At 38.7% G+C, this 21,242-nt stretch overlaps 1 protein-coding gene across 12 annotated transcripts in view; it reads left to right on the top strand.

Annotated features, from left to right (window-relative positions):
* KLHL32 (kelch like family member 32) overlaps positions 1 to 21,242 on the top strand; it is a 234,664-nt gene that overhangs the window by 73,697 nt on the left and 139,725 nt on the right. The window contains exon 1 of one of the 12 annotated variants that reach the window (XM_077903013.1): positions 17,687 to 17,852. The exons of the other annotated variants lie outside the window; for them this stretch is intronic. The gene's annotated coding sequence lies outside the window, so the exon portion shown is untranslated. Of the gene's footprint in view, positions 1 to 17,686; positions 17,853 to 21,242 lie in introns of those variants that run through there. 12 annotated transcript variants of the gene reach the window in all.

The raw sequence follows: 21,242 nt of genomic DNA, 5'->3' as shown, positions 1-21,242 counted from the left end.
GAGCAACAATGCAGAGCTGAGGCTAGTGCTTCGAAAGCCCATGTTTCATCATGTTGCTTTCCACCATGGTACATGGGTTCTGTTCCCTTCCCTCCATTGGCAGATGGGAGGTGTGTCCGTCCATGAGCTCTACCTGAGTCTGTCCCCTGAGAACACACCAGGGCTAAAGGAACTACCTGAAACTTGAGGCTGGTTTGCGCTTCATCCCTTGACATGCTTCTGTGGTATCCCTGGTTGCCTCTACTAATTTCACGTTTAAAAAGTTTCACATAAAACAGCTTTAAAAAATGTAAGTCATATAACTTAAGAGCAAGAAAAAGAATGTATTTTGCACTCTAATAAAAAAAACCCCACATTTTAATGTGAGAATTAATTATAGAGGCAATACAGTTTTAGACTGAGACCAATCTGGTTTATAACAGCTTTGTTCATGTATTTTCTGGCAGCGTGTGTCCTCGGGCAAGTGGCTTAGTATCTCTAGGTTTTATTTTCTCCTCCAATTGTGAAAGTAGGTGAATTGCCACTTTATGGGACTGAAGTAGAAATTAAATGAGGTAATAAATGTGAGGTGCAAACCAAGAGTCTGAAGTACACTAAATGGTGAATTGATGGTTTACAAGTAGTGATGGTGGTTTTTGTTTTTCAAGCAGAGAGCAGAGTTTTGGTTTTTAAACCAAAATTCTGTTAAGAGGCAACATTGTTTTAAGGCTTCTTAGCAAAGACAATTTTTGCCAATTTTGTCTATATTTTAGATTTCAGTGTTGCTTTTATTTTGAAATTGTTTTTCCCAAGGCTATACTTTTGAGATATAAATCTCTAATCCTTTGAATGTGCTCTAAGCTCTCCAGGCACAAAATTCTCTTCACTTTTCTGTCTTTAGGATTTCCTGGCCATGCCATGGCTTCTGTTATAATTAACAATCCAGGATTATTGTGGATGTAATTTCCAATGTTTGGAAGGCTGTTTATGGGAATAAGAATGCAAGTAAAATGCTCCTATGGTTTATATTTTATGACGGGAATTCGGGTGTGTGCCTTGTTGTTGTTGTAGATGCTAGCTTACTGTTTTGAGCAGACTTTGTTTTCCACTTTGAATTTCTTACTTGATGGAAATGGAATGAGATCTTGCTGAACAGTAGAAAGGAAGGCTGCCTGTATGTCATGATGACACTTACCCCTCCCAAAAAGCCTCATTTCAGAGCTAAGAGTGGTTTTTAAAGTATGTGAAGGGACATCTTGACTTTAATTCTAGTGCATAGAAATATATGTAGAGATGAGAGTTTTGAGGTAATTTGCATTCCTCACAAAAGAGCTTTGGTACCAGTTCTGATGACACCAGGGTGTTGTCAATCAGAGGGCCTCACGCATAGGCTGCTGTGTCTCCAGACCACAGCCTATAAGGATTTCTATTCTGCTCCAGAGGGAGGAAAGCTAAATAAACTGAGATGGTCAAACACACTACTGGTTTTTTCCCTAGCCTATGGGGAGAGAATAGCCATGGGCCTTGGTTTTGTTTGTTTTTTTTTTTAAGAGAAAAGTGAACACGTATGAAAATATTTTTAGGACACCTTAGGTCATACTTCTGGCCTATTGAGGATTATCAATAAATGAAAGGTAGTAGAAGCAATGGCAGCAGCAGCAGATCAGATAGAGAGTACAGGAAGTGATCATACAAGCAACTGTGGAGGGCTCCCACATGGCTGGTGGAGCAGGGCTGATGGGTGTTAGGACTTGCATAAATCTCTCTCCCCATGCCTCCTTCCCCCTTACTGAATATTTAGCCCTGGGTTTTGCATATGATTGATGCAGCAAATATTGTTAAAACATTTATAAACATCATTCAAATCATCACAAAATATTTTATAATTAAGAGTCTTATAAAGTTCTATGTTCCCCTGAATTATTTCTGATGATATACCATCATGTTATCTTAGATGTAGAATTTATCCTTCATCTTTCCTCAGTTTTGCGTATGAATGAAGAAAGTACTACAAAAGTATTTTCCTTAAAAAAAAAAATGCCTGTGAATATTCTGCTGTGTATTCTATTTTGTTTCTAATGTTGAAAAAAAAATCCAGATAACTTCAAATCTTGCCACTTAGAGAAGGAAATAGTAATCTTTTTGGATCTAAGAGAAGTAACCTAGAAGATTAAAAGAGATATTCCTTTATATCTCTTATTAGGCCATTTTTTTTCTTTTCTTTCTCTAAGCAGCAAGCAAATTAGTCACGAGTTTCACTGAGTCTTAGGACAATAAGAAGTTTAGAGTAATAAGGTTACTGTTCTTTCCTGGAGATTTTCCAAGAATGCAAAGTGAATATTTATGAATGTGTAGAAGTATTTTCTGGCCCTTAACTCTTATACCTGGTATATGCTGCAGGCTGCTTATAAGTAGATTCTACTTCTAGTTAGTGAATGAGAGATTCCCAATGGGGGATTATCATATCGGGGTAGGATAGGAAGAACAATGTTGGGACACGATGTGTTTAACATATATATTCCTATGATTTCATTGCTAGGTTGTTCACCTCTTGTCTAGCTTAATATGTATTAGATTCTATTACATTGGTGTTAGAGATCTTATAATAAATTATTTTTTTAGAATGGTAGACATGTTTTTCTTTGAGCGCTCTAAGAGATGGTTGTTGAATATAAACTATATCTTCATATTGTAGGCAAAAGTTGGTTGCAAGAAGTTTGGTGGTAAATCACCCAGAAAAAAACAGTGAATTATATCCTAATGGTTGGAACAAGACAAGCTTTCTAGTAGTGATGACAATTACTAATTATCACAAAGTATATATGTGGTAGGAGCAAATTTCAAAGCTATAATAAAAAGAGATTTATGCCTTTTTACATAATGAATGAAAAAAAATAACACTTTAAGAGGGCAAAGAATTTCTTTGCTATAAACTTCAAAGCCTTTATTAACTGTTTTAAAGCTCCAACTCATGGAAGTATGCTATACACACACACACACACACACACACACACACACACACACACGTATAAGTTTACAGTGAAGGGGAGTGGGAGAGAGAGAATCTTAGGCAGGCTCCATGCCCAAGGCAGAGCCTGACATGGAGCTTGATCTCATCATTCTAAGATCATCAACTGAGCCAAAATCAAGAGTCAGTTGCTCAACCAACTAAGCCACCCAGGCACCCCCAGAGTAGTCTTTTATCTTGAATTATAATTAAGCATCAGAATTGTTGCAAACTAACATTTCACATATAAATGTTAAAATAAGATTATTTGCAATTTCTTAGTGGAAAAGAATATTAATAGTATAAGGATTGGCTAGAAAATGAACATATTCCTTACTAAAGAAATGATAGTTTTTTTTTTTAAGATTTTATTTATTTACTTATTCATAAGAGACTCAGAGAGGCAGAGACATAGGCAGAGGGAGAAGCAGGCTCCCTGCAGGGAGCCTGACATAGGACTTGATCCCAGGACCCCAGGATCACAACCTGAACCAAAGGCAGACACTCAACCACTGAGCCACCCTGGTGCCCCATGATAGTTGTTATTTAAGCTGCAAACTCTAAACTTGGAGAGTGAGGTAAATTGCCATTCATTTAACATCTTTAATTCTTTATTAGCCTTAGTATTCTGTGTATTCACATTCCTTATTTTTAATCGTTTGATAACCCTTAGATGTAGATATTATGACAACTTACAGAGAAGGAAATTGAGTTTGCTCAACACTGAATAATTTAAGATTGCTCAACTGCTCAGTGCCAGAGTCCAGATCTCAGCGTAGGTCCACAAATCTGCAAACCTGCTAAATTTTCCATGACACTAAGCTGTGTGGACCTTAGAGAACTTTTTGTTTAAGATTGCCTGAGCATTATGCTAGGCAGAATAATGGCCCCAGTAGCATCCACATCCTAATCCCAGGAACCTGTGAACATTCCTTCACATGGAACAGGGACTCTGTAGATGTGTACCTGCAGGACCCCAAGGTGGGAAGTTATCCTGGGTTATACAGATGGGCCCCATGTAATTGTGAGGGTTCCTAAAAATGGAAGAACAAGTCAGAAGAGTCAGAGGAGATGTGACAATGGAAGCAGAGATTGAAGTGACATAATTGCTGGCTTTGAAGGCAGGGACTATGAGGCAAGGGGTGCCATAGCCTGTAGAAGCTGGAATACAGAAGGAGACAGATTCTTCTGGAGCTTCCACAAGGAACAAAGCCTGCTGAAACCTTGATTTTAGCCCAGGAAAGTCCATTCCAGACTTCTGACTTCCAGACTATAAGATAATAGATTTGTGTTGTTTTAAGCCACTAAGTTTGTGGTAATTTATCACAGCAACAATAGGAGACTAATATAAGAATATTTCTTTTTAAAGTTTTATTTATTTATTCACGAGAGAGAGAAAGAGAGAGAGAGATAGAAAGAGAGAGGCAGAGACACAGGCAGAGGGAGAAGCAGGCTCCATGCAGGGAGTCCAGTGTGGGACTCGATCCTTGGACTCCAGGATCATGACCAAGCCAAAGGCAGATGCTCAACCACAGATCCACCCAAGGATCCCCTAATATAAGAATCTTACTTGTAGCTAGCTAAAGTGAACTTTTTCTTGATTTTTTTTTCCTTTTTTTTCAGATGTGGTTTTGCTTACCATCATTTCTGTCACCAGGGCCTCCTAGGTGCTGTGTGATCCTGTTGGGGAAATAACCCCTGTTTGTAGTTCTCAGATTTGAAGAACAATTAAACTACATTGTAGAAACCGTCGTGTAAGAAGTAATTGGGTTCCTTTATCTCAAGCAAAATGGCAGAAGAGTCAGATGGATTTGGCATATTAGTGTAGAAAACATAATTATTGTTACAGTTATGCCTTATAAATAATAAGAGATCGCTGTGTCCTCAAGTGGTGTGTGGCTGGTGAGTTTTGTAACTTTTAATGGTGGAAATCCCATGATGTGTGATATCTTGAGAAAAGGGTACTTATCCCCCTGGCCTTTAAATAAGTGAAAGGTAATAAAGTGCTCTTGAAATAAACTTTACATTTTCTTTCTTTCTTTTTTTTTTTTTTTTAAAGATTTTATTTATTTATTCATGAGAGACAGAGACAGAGAGGTCTAGAGACACAGGCAGAGGGAGAAGCAGGCTCCATGCAGGGAGCCCAATGTGGGACTCAATCCCGGGTCTCCAGGATCAGGCCCTGGGCTGAAGGTGACGCTAAACCACTGAGCCACCCGGGCTGCCCAAACTTTACATTTTCTTGTGGGGAGTAACATTCATGGTACTTTCTGAGGAAAAGATTTGTGATGTTGTACCTTATAGTAAAGCAGATTTTAAAAGCCAGGGTATCGCTGCAGTGTGGTATGAGGAAAACACACCTGAGCTAGTGTTAGGGGATTTGTTGTTGAAATCTCTCAATTGTTAACCTGCCACATTATCATAGTAAAATTACTTCAGTTTTTTTACTGAGTTTCTTTGTTTGTAAAATGGAAATTAATACTGTCTGCTCTACTATATTATTAAAAGAATGTACTATGAAATATAAATAGCAGTGATAAGAAAAGAATAAAAATAGTTATTCTTATGCTCTATAGAATTTTTCTTTTTTAAAGATTTTATTTATTTATTCATGAGTGACCCAGAGAGAGAGAGGCAGAGACACAGGCAGGAGAAGTGGGCTCCCTGCTGGGAGCCTGATGCAGGACTTGATCCTGGATCCCAGGATCTGGACCTGAACCAAAGGCAGATGCTCAACCACTGAGCGACCCAGGCATCCCATATTTTTGTCTTCGATAAGTAAGTTCCTGATGTGTGCATGTGCAGACATACATATGCATATCAGGTCTAATATTGAGAGACCCAGAAAGGCCTTTTGAGTCTGTGGAAGGATAAAGTAATATTTAGTAAACAGTTTTTTTTTTTAAGATTTTATTTATTTAGTTGTGAGAGACTCAGAGAGAGAAGCAGAGACACAGGCAGAGGGAGAAGCAGCCTCCATGCAGGGAGCCCGATGTGGGACTCGATCCCCAGACTCCAGGATCATGCCCTGGGCTGAAGGCAGGTGCTAAACTGCTGAGCCACCCAGGGATCCCCAGCAAACAATTTTTATTGAATTATTCAGGGGTGCTGGAGTGGCTCAGTTGGTTAAGCATCTGGCTCTTTGTTTCTGCTCAGGTCATGACCTCATGGGTCGTAGGATCGAGCCCTGCAGTGGGCTCCACGCTCAGTGCAGAGTCTGTTTGTCCATCTCTGTCTGTTCCTCCAGCACCCCCACCCCCATGCTGGTGTGTGCGCGTTCTCTCATGCTAAAATAAATAAATAAAATATTTTAAAAAAAAAAGTTATTCAATCTTTTGATTTGCATTCCACAAATACCTTCAATCAGAATTTATATTAATTTTTTAGTGTGTCCAGAGCTGAAATGTTTATCACCCACTGAGGCAAAGGAAGAACATTGAAAACTATGGGAATCAAACCAACATTGCAACTTGCTGTGGATTACTGAATTAGATGACTTCCCCTTTTGTCATGGACAATATTTGTCAGAATGGGTAGAGTTAGTTAATAAGTTTGTCATAAAGCTTAAAAGTCTGAAAGATTAACATTAAGTGCAGTGATCTCTCCTGTAGGGTTTATATACCTGTGAAAGTGCAGATGAGCTCTGGGGATGTGAGGGAACATTTACAGCCTGTAAATATTTTTTTTTAAGATTTATTTATTTATTTATTCATGAGAGCCACAGAGAGAGAGGCAGAGACACAGGCAGAGGGAGAAGCAGGCTTCATGCAGGGAGCCCAACATGGGACTCGATCCCCAACCCTGGGGATCACACCCTGGGCTAAAGGCAGATGCTCAGCTGCTGAGCCACCCAGGTCTCCCCTACCTGTCAGTTTTATTTCTGTCAGTTTATTTATGTCAGTTTTATTTCTGCTTTGGGGTTCGTTTTATCATGCATATGACAGATTGGTATACATTCTATCTATATAATTTATAAATACATAAATATAGAGCTACTACTCCAGATATGTAAATGCTGTTTGCATAATCAAATAAGAAGTTTGGAGAGTGGTACCATAGTAAACCAGAACATGGGATGTAATATGGAACATTCTAGGTTTTTCATGTACTAATTAGCATTGTAGTGAGAAATCTGTTTTGGGTTGCCGGGAACCAAAAACCAAAGTTTAGAAAGAAAGTGATTGAGCATGGCAATTATATTAAAGCATTATTCCACAGCAGAGGAAAGAAACCTGCATTCTGCGTTCCATTTGTAAGCATCATCAGGGCAGAGGTTTTTTGTTTTTCTTACTCCTAAATCTGCAACATTCCTAACAGGCGTAGCATAGCGGGTATTCAGTGGATAGTGTGTGAGTAAACATAGGAATTTGCTGGTATTGTGTACTAGGAAGCAACGTGGCATCTTGCTTAGAGTTGCAGAGAAGCCACGGTCATGTATTACAAAAGAGCCTACAGTGGAGCTGTTACACAAAAGTGTCACTCATTTTTCTCTCTGTGGCCTGGATGACTCTCAGTGGTAATTGGCTCTTCCAGTACCCAGTGCTCTTTGTGACTTGGTGCATGGATCTTTCTGGTTTCCTCTGTACCACCATTCCTTCTCACTTTTTATCTTTTTCACTGATATTTCCCTTAAAAGTCTCTCTCTAAACAATAAATGTATACTTTTGGCTTTCTATTGAGTAGACTTTGAAGCACATGCCTATAATTCATAAGGTAGAAGAATGGAACATTTTTAATTTTTTGCAGCCAAATCCAATGATATTAAATTAACATTTAATAAACGTGCTTTTGAATATTGTATTTAGATAGGAAAAATGTCTTTTCATTTTTACTCTACGGACTATCTTAATGTAGATGAAGCAGTCTTTATACCCAATTCCCATAAAAATACTCAGATTCATTTTTTTCATCTTGGTACTTTTAATGTAGCTAAATTTAAATATTAAAACTCTTCATTGTGGCTGGGGAATAGTTACTTAAAATTTAGTTAAGAGAAAGAAATATATCCTTTTTAGATCATTGTTTAGATTATTGTGTGCATATTAAACAGTAAGTATAAAACATTAACCTATAATAAAGCATGAATTATTGATATAGTAAAGCATAGAAATATGATTAATTATGTATAATGCTAAAATTACTCTGTTGAAATTTAATCTGTCACTTTTTTTTAAAGAGATTTTATTTATTTGAGAGTAAGAGTGAAAGTGAGCTTGGCCAGGGGAGGAGAGAAGCAGACTCCCCGCTGAGCAGGGAGCCCAACACAGGGTTCAATCCCAGGACCCTGGGATCATGACCTGAGCTGAAGGCAGACACTTAACCAACTGAGCCACCCAAGCATCCTGAAATTTAATCTCTTTTGGGATTCAAAAACCATTTAATGTTTTCATTGCCTTAGGGTATCCAATACATTTTCAATTCTCATTTATGTTGCCATGGAAAAAAAGCAATAAACATACTTTCTGGTGTTGCAATACTAGATTAATAGGAGTTGGCTTTTTTATGGGGAAATCATGTATGTTGTAAGTGGTCTATCAAAAAGGATTTAAAATGAAATTAAAGGGCCATAAAAACATAGCAAAATAAAACGTAGAGGCTGATAGGTGTAATTCGCAAGAAGTAAATAAAATGATAAGCCCTGTCTGTTAGAGGATAAAACAATAGGGAAGTGGGTGGTGAATAATGTTTATTCATTGAAGTGCTCATATATCAGTGTATGGAACTACAAGGCAAGAAGAAATTAATTAGAAATTTTCACCTAGGGGGTGCCCAGGTAGCTCAGTTGGTTAAGTGTCTGACTCTTTATTGTGGCTCAGGTCATGATCTCAGGGTCATGAGTTTGAGGCCTGTGTCTGGCTCCACACTGGTCATGGAGGCTGCTCAAGACTCTCTCTCACCCTCTCTTTCAGCCCCTCCCTGCTCTCTCTTTCTCCCACTCTAAAAAAAAAAAAGGAAAGAAAGGAAGGAAGGAAGGAAGGAAGGAAGGAAGGAAGGAAGGAAGGAAGGAAGGAAGGAAGAAAGAAAGAAAGAAAGAAAGAAAGAAAGAAAGAAAGAAAGAAAGAAAGAAAGAAAGAGAGAAAGATTTGCATCTAAAATTAGAAATGACTTCATGGGCACTCCTCAGGTTTGAAGGAAAAGAATTTATTGATTAGTCTGGCAAATTTTGATTGAGTGCCTACAGCAAGTCAGGTGATCTACATTTTGTCATTAAATCTATGCAACAGTTCTCTGAGACAGGTACCTTCATTTTGTGCTTGTGCTAATGGAAACTGAGACCTAGGGAGGTAAGGTAACCTGGCCAAGGTCACATAGCTAATAAGGGATGCAGCCTTAAGGCCAAAGTTCTCCACCCCTTGCTCATCTACCTCCTACTCTGCTGAATGCTCAGTGTCAGAGTGAGTTAGAATGGCTTCTGGTTCTTGAAGAGGATATAACTATAATTGGGGGAACAAATTTAACATTTCAGCTTACAGATGTTAGTTTCAAGAAAAGAGAATCCTGGGTATGTCCTCATGGATTATCCTATGCAATGTGTTTAGGATTTAGGGGATTAATAAGCAGAGTCAAGCTGATTGTGTCTAAAAGATTTTACTTGAGCTCAGAGACAGATGGCAGAGCTAATTCCAGCTGAAGGTTTCTGATTCCCAAGGTTCTTATCCAAGGCTTAGGCCAATAGACGGAATGCCCTCATCATTAGGTGAGTAGCTGGTCTGCTTATTTACAGGTAAAGGTTTGCTGGCAGCGTTCCATTCTGGAGGGGGCTGCTGATGGAACCTATTATTCCACACATAAGACAGAAGGCTAGGATTCATGCAAGGATTAGGTGGGAGAGAGCATAGCTTAGAGAAATGAATTGTGTCATGCAAAGGGGCCAGATTTTTCTAATGTAGAAGTAGTGATAGACAAACCAAATAATTCAGGAAGGCATAGAAACAGGAATGTGGCTGAGAGAGCCAGCTGATCCTCAGTTATTTATCCTTCCCTTCTGGAGTTCTTGCTTGGAAGTGTCTACTCAGCTAGGGACTTCGTTTCCCAATACTGCTTGTATCTTAGTTGGGTCATGTGACTAGTTCTTGTCGAGAGAGTGTGAATACATGAAGTGGTTATGAGCAGATGTTGCTGCTCCTCAGTCTTTTTCCTCATCTATAAGCCAAACAGAAACTCCTAGAACAGAGTCCTAAGATGAGAGGAGCCTGGACTCTAAATAACATGTGGATGGTTGCTCAATGAGGGATACACACACTGGACTGTTATGAGTAAAGCCATGGGAATTTGGGCTTTACCTGTTATGTAACTATCTAAGATTATAATGTCACATTCCCTTAATTAATATAGAATCATCAACAGACTCAACAAATGTATGACACTATGATAGTCTGGAAATGGTTATTAAAGCAATCAGAAAGAGATTTTATAGTAAGTGTAATTCATATTAAATGAAGAGAACTTTTCCATTGCCACATATGTCCAAGGGAAAAAAGAAAAAAAATAGTATGAAAAATATCACAACATAAGATGGCAGGAATTAGACCAAATAATTTAGTAATCACAATATGTGTAAACTGTTCGATGTCATCCATTGAAAGGCCATCCATCCAAACAAACTCAGATTTATTTAAAATAGGAATCTAAGTATATTTTCTTTATAAGAAACATCCCCCCAAAAAAAAGAAACATCCCAGAAAAATATGTTAGACACTAACAAAGTATGTGTAATGATATTAATATGACACAAACTAGAATTCACAATGAACAGAATTAGAAGGAAGGAAAAGTGGTATTCTGTGCTGATCAAAGTATCAAATCTATCAAGAAGGCAATAGTGATGGACCTATATCCACTTACTATAAAGATTCAAAATATGTTAGGAAAATAATAGGATCATAGAGAGAAGCCAAGAAATCCTCAGTCCTAGAGATTTTTAATACTCTTCTCTCTGAAACCGTCAGATCATGTATATTAAAAATAATAATAAAAATTTAAATAGAGAATCTGGACCACACATATTTTCCATGCACATGAAACAGTTATAGAAACTATAGTTAAATAAATCATTCTGACCACAGAGTGAGTAGGCCATGAGGAACTCACTGAAACCAGGAATCAGTTAATAGTCTTACCTCTCATACACTTGAAATTTTTTTTTTTTTAAAGCACTCTTCTGAATTCATGAGTTAAGGGAAAATGAATGTCCAAATGACAAAATATTTAAATACCAATTAATGCATTGCTCTTCATATGGAATTGAAGAAGGACAGTTGTAGCCTTTTTGCAGTTTGTGTTCCTTGAGAAGAAGACAGTTTAGTTTGAAGATCTCTTGGAATCAGCACCCACCAATGGAGATGAAGAAAGCAGGATTTAGGAGGAGAAGTTCTTCTTTGATGTAAACCCAACAATAGTCTCAGCTGACTTTGCAGGCAATTCTGGAGCTGAAATGCCTGTTCATGTGGGGCCGAGGTGGCCAGGACTTTATATTCTTGTACCGACCTATCAGTCACTAGATGGTGGCTACCCAGGGAAAGGTCATGACCTTGGACAAGGCACTCAATGACTGAGGCCATCCTCAGCTCTCCCAGCAGCCAGAACTATAGATTCTTTTTTAAAGAGGGATCTGGGCAGTTCATCACAGTGTCCTCTCCAAGGCTTGATGCATCCATTTAAAAATAGGAAAGATGCAGAATAATGAACTATGCTTTCAACTCCAAACATAAGAATTATAAAACAAATGCTAATAAAACAGCTGGAAGGATAAAAGCAGGTATTCATGAAATAGAAAAAAAATTAACAAATATTTTAAAACTATTTTTGAAAAATATGAATTACTTAGATAAACTTTGGCCAAATGTATTCAAAAATTATAAAGAAAGGAAGAGGCAATATATAAGAAATGAAAGGTTTCTTGATATAAAAAATGAAAAGTGGTATTTAGAGGTGTAGAAAGGAAAAGTGATTATTAGAAGAATAGAAACTTTGTTTTTTAAAGTTTTATTTATTTATTCATGAGAGACACACAGAGAGAGAGACACAGGCAGAGGGAGAACCAGGCTCCATGCAGGGAGCCCGATGTGGGACTCCATCCTCTGGGACTCTAGGACCACACCCTGAGTCAAAGGCAGGCGCTAAACCGCTGAGCCACCCAGGCGTCCCTAGAAGAATAGAAACTTTATACCAATACAGTTCAGCACCTTGATGAATGAGTTTCTACATAAATATTAATTACCAAAATTGAACCAAAGGATAAGAAAATATAAGGAACTGGGGTAGTCATCAAAAAGTAGCCACATACCTCCTCAGAAAGGCCCAGATCTTTTACTTGCTTATACTGCCAACTCTACTTAACAGTTACTTCCCATATTATAGAAACTTTTTCTAAAGTCTAGAAGAAAATGGAAAGCCACCCGTCACTTATAAAGCTAGCATAATTCAATTGCCAAAATTCAAGGGCAGCAAAAGAAACAAGATCCGTATCTCACTTATGAGCATAGATACAAAAATTGTAAATAAAATAAAACCAAATCCAATAATCAACTTTCAGTCCTTTGTTTTTCCAACTCATCATCAGCTTAATTACTTCCTGTTTTTTGAAACATCCTTTTTTTTTTTTTTTTTTTTTTAAGATTTTATTTATTCATGAGAGACATAGAGAGGCAGAGAGATAGGCCGAGGGAGAAACAGTCTCCCTCTGGGGAGCCTGATGCAGGACTCCATCCCAGGACCCTGGGATCATCATGACTTGAGCCAAAGGCAGGTGTGCAACCACTGAACCACCCAGATGCCCCTGAAACACATTCTTCACTTGGCTTTTGGGTTTTCCAGGATTATCTCCACTTACTAGTTGCTACTTCTCAATATTCTTTTCTGGTTTTACCTCATATCCTTAACTTTTTAAAATGAGAGGCCTGGATTCAGTTTTTGTACTTCTGTCTGTACCAGCTTTTGTGATAATCTCATACTGTCTCATGGCTTTACCTGGCTACGCACATATATGTGTAATACCCAAAATGATGTATTAGGACACCCCATAGAAACAGAACCAGTGGGACACTAGGATTTTATTTGTAGGGAGAGAGTTTTATTATAAGGAATTGACTTATGCGGGATCCCTGGGTGGCGCAGCGGTTTGGCGCCTGCCTGTGGCCCAGGGCACGATCCTGGAGAACCGGGATCGAATCCCACGTCGGGCTCCCTACATGGAGCCTGCTTCTCCCTCTGCCTGTGTCTCTGCCTCTCTCTCTCTCTCTCTGGGACTATCATGAATAAATAAATAAAATCTTTAAAAAAAAATGGAATTGACTTATGCAACTGTAGAAGCTAAGAGGTCCCAAGATTTATGCAGTCAGCAGCTGGAGACAGGGGAACCAAGGGAATAGTTTCAGTCTAAAACTGCAGGCCTGAGACCCAGGAAGAGCCAGTGTTTCAGTTTGTGGCTAAAAGCATGAAAAAGTCAATATTCTAGCTTGAGGACAGCCAGGCAAAGAGAATCCTCTCCTTTTGAGCCTTTTAATTCTATCCAAGCCATTAACTAATCATAGGAGGTCCACCCATATTGGAAAGAACAATCTGCTTTACTCAGTCTGTCTATTCAGATGTTAAATCACATGCAGAGACACCTTCACAGATACACACAGGGTAATATTTGACCAAATATTGGGGAACCTCGTGGTCTAGTCAAATTGGCAAAATTAATCATCACAGATGATGACTCCTAAATTTGTATCTCCAAACTGGGCCTTCTCCTAAAATGCAGAATGGGTGTATCCAATGACCCGTACATCATTGATGAACATCATGGATGTTTAAGAGGTTATCTCAGGGGCGCCTGGGAGCGGCTCAGTCACTTGAGGGGACTCAGTCGACTAAACCTCTGACTCTTGACTTCAGCTCAGATCATGATCTCAGGGTTCTGGGATTGAGTCCTACATCAAGCCCCACATCAGGCTCTGTCCTCAGTGGGGAGTCTGCTTAAAGATTTCTCTCCCTCTCCTGCCTCTCCCCAGCTCACTCTCACCCTATCTAAAATAAATTAATAAATCTTTTTTTTTTAAAGAGGTATCACAAACCTAATGTGTCCAAACCAAACTCCCATTTTCCTCCCATAGACCTGCTCATTGCACAATGTTCTCCATTTCAGTTAGTGGCAACTCTGTAGTTGATGCAGACCCCAAACCACCCAGTAATTCCTGACACCTTTCTTTTGCATCCAGATTGGCAGCAAGTCCCACGGCTCTACTTTCAAAAAATATTCAGACTCCAGCCACTTCTCCTACTACCACCTAGTGGAAGCCTATCATCTTTTGCCTGGGGTTTTGCAATACCCTCTTACTTTATCATCCTACTTCAATCCTTGAACTCTTGGACTCTATTTCAATACTGCAGCCCCAGTGATCTTAATGAAAATGTGAGTCAGATTATATCACTTCTGCTCAGCCCCCTTGATGACTTCTACTTTCACTCAGAGTAAAAGCCAGTGTTACTTGTTTACCTGATTCTATCCAATCAGGCCTCCCTCATATGACTTTTGCCCTGCCTGCCTCCACTCCAATCACACTGGCCTCCTTGGTATTCCTCAGACATTCCTGTCAAGCTCTCACCTCAGGGCCTTTGCACAGGTATTTCATTTGCCTGCATTACTCTCCTGGGTAACTATATGACTGACTCCTTTGCCTTTTTCAGGTTTTGTGTAAGTACCACTTTGTTGGAAAGTAAGACTTTAGCTTTTATCTATGCTAACTTAATTTTTAAAGAAGACTGTATTAATGGATTACTTATATTGATAAAAAAATAATAAAGACAAAAAGCCACCATTTCATTTTTTTTTAAACTGTGAGGAATTGTAAGCCCAGTCAGTCACAGCTCTTTCCCCTCTGAGGTTTCATTGTTGTTGTTTTCAAATATTTTATTCATTTATTCATGAGACATACAGAGAGAGAGGCAGAGACATGGGCAAAGGGAGAAGCAGGCTCCCTCTGGGAGCCTGATGCAGAACTTGATCCCAGGACCAAGGGATCACGACCTGAGCCAAAGGCAGACACTCAAGCAGTGAGCCACCCAGGTGCTCCCCTCCCCCAAAGGTTTTGGATCATATTTATTCAGTAGTGATAAGGATGCCTGGGTTCATAGAGTTGTAAACACAAAACTTATACGTGTTTCAACTTACACAAGTAAAAATGATCTTTATTAAACTGTCATCTTTTGTCTTTATCCATACAGATCTCTCTGTAAATTGCTGGTGTGGGGATGGGGAGCAGAAGGATGCTTGGAGATACTGGGGCACTAAACTCTGGTTTCTTCCCATGCATAAGAATATGGCATTACTGATGCTGATATTGGATTAAAAGCCAAGAGAGTGGGACACCTGAGTGGTTCAGCGGTTGAGCATCTTCCTTTGGCTCAGGGCATGATCCCAGAGTATGGGGATTGAGTTCCACATCAGGCTCCCCACAGGGAGCCTGCTTCTCCCTCTGCCCATGTCTCTGCCTCTCTCTGTGTGTCTCATGAATAAATAAATAAAATCTTAAAAAAAAAAAAAAACTGAGAGAGTGATGATTATATCAGCTCCCTAACGTAGAACTTCTTAGGTTCTTAGTGGATGTGTCCTACTGAAAAGGGGATTTAGTGCTGAGTCCAAGAGACTTGTGACCTAGCAGACATTTTGCTGTTTTCCAGGAACCAGCTGGCCTAGTCTTACATAAAACATATCACCTAAAGCCACTAGGTAATTAGGAGCCAGGGAAAACTGGACACCTGACTGCTCATAAGTTTTGAGTCCTTGTCTAATTAGTTAGGGACTTAATGTGGTAGCATGTGATCTCATCCTCTCAACTTGTAACTAAAAATACCAGAATCTGGTTCAGAAGAGGGACCTAAAATGCTACAATAGACTTTTCTTTAGGCAGTGGTGACTTTTAAAATAACCTACAAACAGATGTAGTTCCAAGCAGCTGTTGAAATGAGAAAAATCACCCACCGTTGAAAATGTGCTCAACTTCTCACCTAAGTCCTAACTGTTGTCCATGAGGAGATGTTGGCATTCTGCAACTTGTATCTGATGATTAGTCATTTAGTTAATATCCACCAAGAAGAGGCCTCGTGAAATAGCTTTTAAATTTAGCCAGAAAAAAATAGCACCATTAATGATGGCCTTGACATTCAGCAAAGCCAAATTAAGCACTCCATCTGACATTTTATAGACAGTCTATTACATGGCCTCACACTTGGTGGACATTCAATAAGCATTAATTAATTGCCTGGTTGACAAGGAACAGCTATACATATGCCTGGTATAGAAACTGCAGTAGTGGAATAACTAGGAGGCTGATTTTCAAAGTCCTGTGGGATAGGGCCTTGTGAGCCCCAAAAGGTGTGTGGATTTTTATTTTTTTGCTTTTTTAGAGAATTAAAATGGTTTCATAATTTCCTTTTAAAACTGAACACATTCATTAAAAAATCAAATTCCCTTTGCCAGTTCAATGTGAAGTACTAGCTAATAGTGGTGTGGTCAAATGTTATTTCCTTTTTAAATAGAAAGCTGAGAGCCTTTGAAGAATCATTGTCACATTCCCTTTTAAAATTGTTCGCATCAGTGCCAGAGAAGTCATTAACATTTCAGATAGGATGACTGTTATTTTCATTATTGTGCCGGTAGTACAGTGTTTTCATTATAGTGAATGAATGGTGAACTCTGGGCTGCATTTTACTCCTTCATTTAAACTGATTCACTTCTCCTGAATATAAATATGATGAACCTAGGAAAATATTTGTAACATAAAATAATAGCTAACTTTTTAAAAATCATTTATTTTATGCTGCCATTGTGCTAAGCTCTTTATGTGTATTTGTTTCAAGTGTGTGTTGAAAGAGTTTCACTTTTTCTGCCGCATTTTTTGTGCTTTTTAAAATTGTAACTTTCATTGCTGTTTTATTTAAAATCACAATTTCACTCATGCTTATTTAATCACAGTGATACAGTCAACCTTAGCTTCATCTGAAAGAACAAGAACGCATGTTTGAAGGATAATAAAGCTGATGAAAGTTTTAAACCTTTAGAAATTGAATATTGAGCCAAGACAGATGGTCTCTAAAAGAGGGGCAAAACAGCTGATCATGTGAATCGGATGAATTGATGTAAAGAATTGCTGGGATCTATAGCTATGCCCTGATTCTGCTTATCATTTTTATAAAAAAACTGATTGAAAATGAATTGTCCACACTGGGATGATCCAGCTGCTTGTTCAATCAATTGCTTTTAATTAGCCCATCTGATGTTGATTGGATTTGGGACCTGCATGCCTGGATTCCTGAAAGATTGAATTACCAGCATTCTTCTCATTTAGAGGCGTTTGACTCCAAAGTGATGAGAGATTTCCATATCAAATCATTTATATCACTTAAAAAATTATACATATGCACATATAAATTTTCATAGGATTAAGAGAAGTTCTTTAGTTACTTTTTGATAAGTATTAGCACTCTTTTTTTTTTTTTTTTAGTATTAGCACTCTTGAGGACTATTCCTAAACTATTATTTTTTGTCATTCTGTAAGATAAGGAGACTTTGCTTGTAGCCTGCATGGATGGAGTATCAAATGTGTTTGCAGAAGGAGTGAACTTGAACATATGTGACAACCCAAACACTTTGTATTAAACTGGCTTGTTCTGCCTTGGATCAGGAAGGTTCCAGTGAACTGGTTGCTTAGCAACTAATGGAGTTAGAAGAAGCAGTGTGTTAGCTAGGGCTCTTGCCCTCATCTGTGTACAGCCAAATAATGGGAGAGTGGCTTCAGCATGGATTGCCTGACTCACAACTGTCAAACCAACCTGATGAAAAAAAATGAAAGATTGGAGAGAGATTCCACAGCTGGGCTAGGTACCTGTATCTATAGTTGTACGCACCTTATCACACCTTATTTAATGGTAGCACACTGAAGAGAAAGATATTAAGAGAGAACATTACAAATAAAAGAAGAACTGCTGAAATTTTGGATTCGAATTTTAATAGTGGTCATTAACTTACTCTAAGTTTTTAAAGAGAAGCATAGTAAATGATAATTAACGCAACTCCACATTATTATCTTCAACATTCTTCCAAAAAGTCCTCTGTAGAAAAGAGGTAACAGATTTTATGTGATGAAGTAATGAATTCTAAGACACAGTGTGTTTTGGTGCTTGTACATATGCATACTTTATGGCGCAGGACTAGTGCTTCTGCTCCTTTTCCCTTTTTATACCCACAATAGACATAATAACAAGATCCCAAGCACTCTCAGTTGAGTCTAGATATGGCCTCCCAGCCCTCACCAAGGCTCCAGGCAGCCACTACCGATACCAGATTGGGCAGGCAAGGTGACAGTACCCTGTCATTCTTTATGACAAATGGAGACTCCTTAAAAGCTTCTGGTTTTTGAATTCCTGGAAATGGGTCTGAGTTTTTTTTTTTTTTAAGACTTTATTTATTCATTCATGAGAGACACAGAGAGAAGCAGAGACCTATGCAGAGGGAGAAGCAGGCTCCCTGCAGGGAGCCTGATGTGGGACTCGATTTCAGGACCCCAGGATCACAACCCAGGCCAAAGGCAGATGCTCAACCATTGAGCCACCTAGGTGCCACGAGTATGAGGGGTTTGTGTCCATAGCAGCTCCATGATAGCCACATGAAATTCCTCTTTAAAAAAATATGCTAAGAAGGAGATGACCCAGAGAAAGTCAACCAGAGTAATTGGGGAAAGGAAGGTGGCATGATAGGTTTACCTGAAGGCTGTTACCACTGCTTACCATCCAAGAACATATGACAATTTACTCTTCCAGAGGCCTTATTCTTGAAACCATGAGTCTGAACTTTTATTTCCCAGGGAGTAACCTCTCCTCCCATCCACCAAGATGTGGCAACCGGTCCAGCCTTGCTGGGATTTGGACTTGGGTCTTCTGCCCAGATTATATGATTTCTAGCCTTGGCCTCTAGTGCTAACATTTTATGTATCAGATAATTCGGATTAGGGGCTCTTTCTAAGAGGAGAGACTTGAGCAGTGACCACATATCAGAAAGGCTGTTAAGCAGCAGAATGAATTTACTGAAATTCTACTAGGACCAAGGGGAGAAAGTTATCAGGGGGGCAATTATAATTCAGTATTCTGGAAGTATTACTAATACTTTGTATTCTTGTTTAAAATATTGGATGTCTCATCTCTTTGAATATTCAGGTATGCAAGGAGTGCCACAAGGGGTGGAGGACTGACCATAGTTGTGCCTCTCAACTTGTAATATGCATGTGGGTCACCTAGAACTTTTGTTAAAATGTGCCTTCCATCCAGTAAGTATGCAGTGGGCCTGAGATTCTCATCTCTGAGTAGTGAGGGGCCAGTGATCTCTATAGTACCTTTTAGTTTCAGTATTCCATTTACATAAGAGAAGCTAGAATTTTAGCTGTGATGTTTAAAACACACCCAGCATGGCTTTGATAAACACTATAAGAGCCTCTTCTGTGTTGTACAGAATCTTCCCTGAAGGCTTATCATATTGTAATCGACACAGAATCCCTCACTTGGCCTCTGCAGTTGCTCCCCCTCTTATTTTTTCTCTTCAGGCTTTCCTGATACTACTGTCCTCTGAAACTTGCCTTCTACATAACTAACTTCCCCTGATTCGTGCGGACTGTGTATCACATCTGCTCGGTCACTTCTCGTCGTGGGCTCCAAATTCTGTTAGGACAGCTGTCAAAGTGCAGGAAATTCAAGTTTGGTTTTAGGCAGTGCATCCTTAGTAGATTTTGAAAGGCACGATTGTGTCCTATGAGGACAGAACACATGGTCTCTATGTGAAAAGATTGATTCAGTAATGGTTATCAAATATATTCAATAAGGAAGAGAAAGTGTCATCCCTAAATATCTGAAAGAATAGACTTTTTTACATGGTGGGTAGTAAAGTATTGAAATCCCATACCCAAGGAATATAGCCATAGACTGAAAGGTGACAGAAACACCAGAGGAATGAGCAAAAGCCAAGAAAGAGATTCAAGAGGGTAACCCAAGGATAAAGCCAGGTGTGTGGATTCCATCTTCTGTTTTCCAGAGTATGTAACAATGGATAAGGATAAATACAACTCATGTATAGCCTGACTTCATGGTGGGCAACAGTTTCTGGCCTTCCCATCTACTGTATCTTTAGCTAAATAAAAAACAACTTGATTTGTGTCCTTTTTCTGTTCATTCCCCAAAAGACCCAAGTAGCTGAAATCTGACCACATCCTGGAGGAGGAGAATTCTAAAGAGAAATAGGATAAACCATAATCATGCTGGTTTTGAAGGGCTCATTATCACTATGTAGTTAATTTAAGAAGTAACTGTGCCAAGAGCAAAGCTGTGAAATACAGCTAGATTCTTTGAATAAACAAGTTACATATTTGAAGATGTTGGGGAAAACCAATATGTTTCACAGTTTTTAGCATATAAGGTGAACTTTTCTTTATATGGTTAAGATGAGGGAAAACTGGTAGTTGAGAAATAATTTTTGCTGCTTAATTATATGTATAGTAATGTAATTGCTGTTTTCGTTTGTCTTGATATTTTATTCTCTGAGATTTTACTGTACTGTTGGAGGAAGAATTAAAACAGCTACAAATGTATTGGGGGGAAAACCCTCCAACCAAACATCCCCACTCTTTCAGGCCATTAAGCTCTCCAGATTGGATTGTTTTTACATTTGCGAGATAAAGAAGGTAAATAGTCCAGTTCAACTGTGGTCAGGACCCTTCTGTCTTTAATGCCAGGGAAATGGGGAATTGTGGTTAATTAAACAGTCTCATTAACTGAGATTTGCCACCCATTCTATATGTGAGGTATAGCCAAAATGCAATAAAAGATAATCACCATTAATACTAAATTGAGCAAAATGTAATCTTTGTTGACTCAGAAGGTAGCTCAGATCTCTGTAATGCCACATGGCCGCTGTAAACATTACTAATAAATAATACTGCACATATAAAAGATGGAGGGGATCAGGCTAGATCTGCTGCTATCATTACAAGTTGCTCTTTTTCATAACTTCCTTAGGCATGTTAGTTTGAATTTATTTAACTCTCATAAAAGATAAGGGTTGATGTACCCCACACATGCAGTTATTTCATTCATTAGAACACCTAGATTTCTGATAAAAGGGAGTTCACTGTACATCTTGCCCATGTCCAGTGCAACTCCAAAGTTACATGTAGTTTACCAGGTGAAAAGATCATTATTTACCAGCTTATAAGTGCTTTAAAAAAAA

This window comes from Canis aureus, chromosome 7 (genome assembly GCF_053574225.1).
Source record: "Canis aureus isolate CA01 chromosome 7, VMU_Caureus_v.1.0, whole genome shotgun sequence".
Classification (NCBI taxonomy): Eukaryota; Metazoa; Chordata; class Mammalia; order Carnivora; family Canidae; genus Canis; species Canis aureus.
This window is presented reverse-complemented; position numbering and strand designations above follow the sequence as displayed.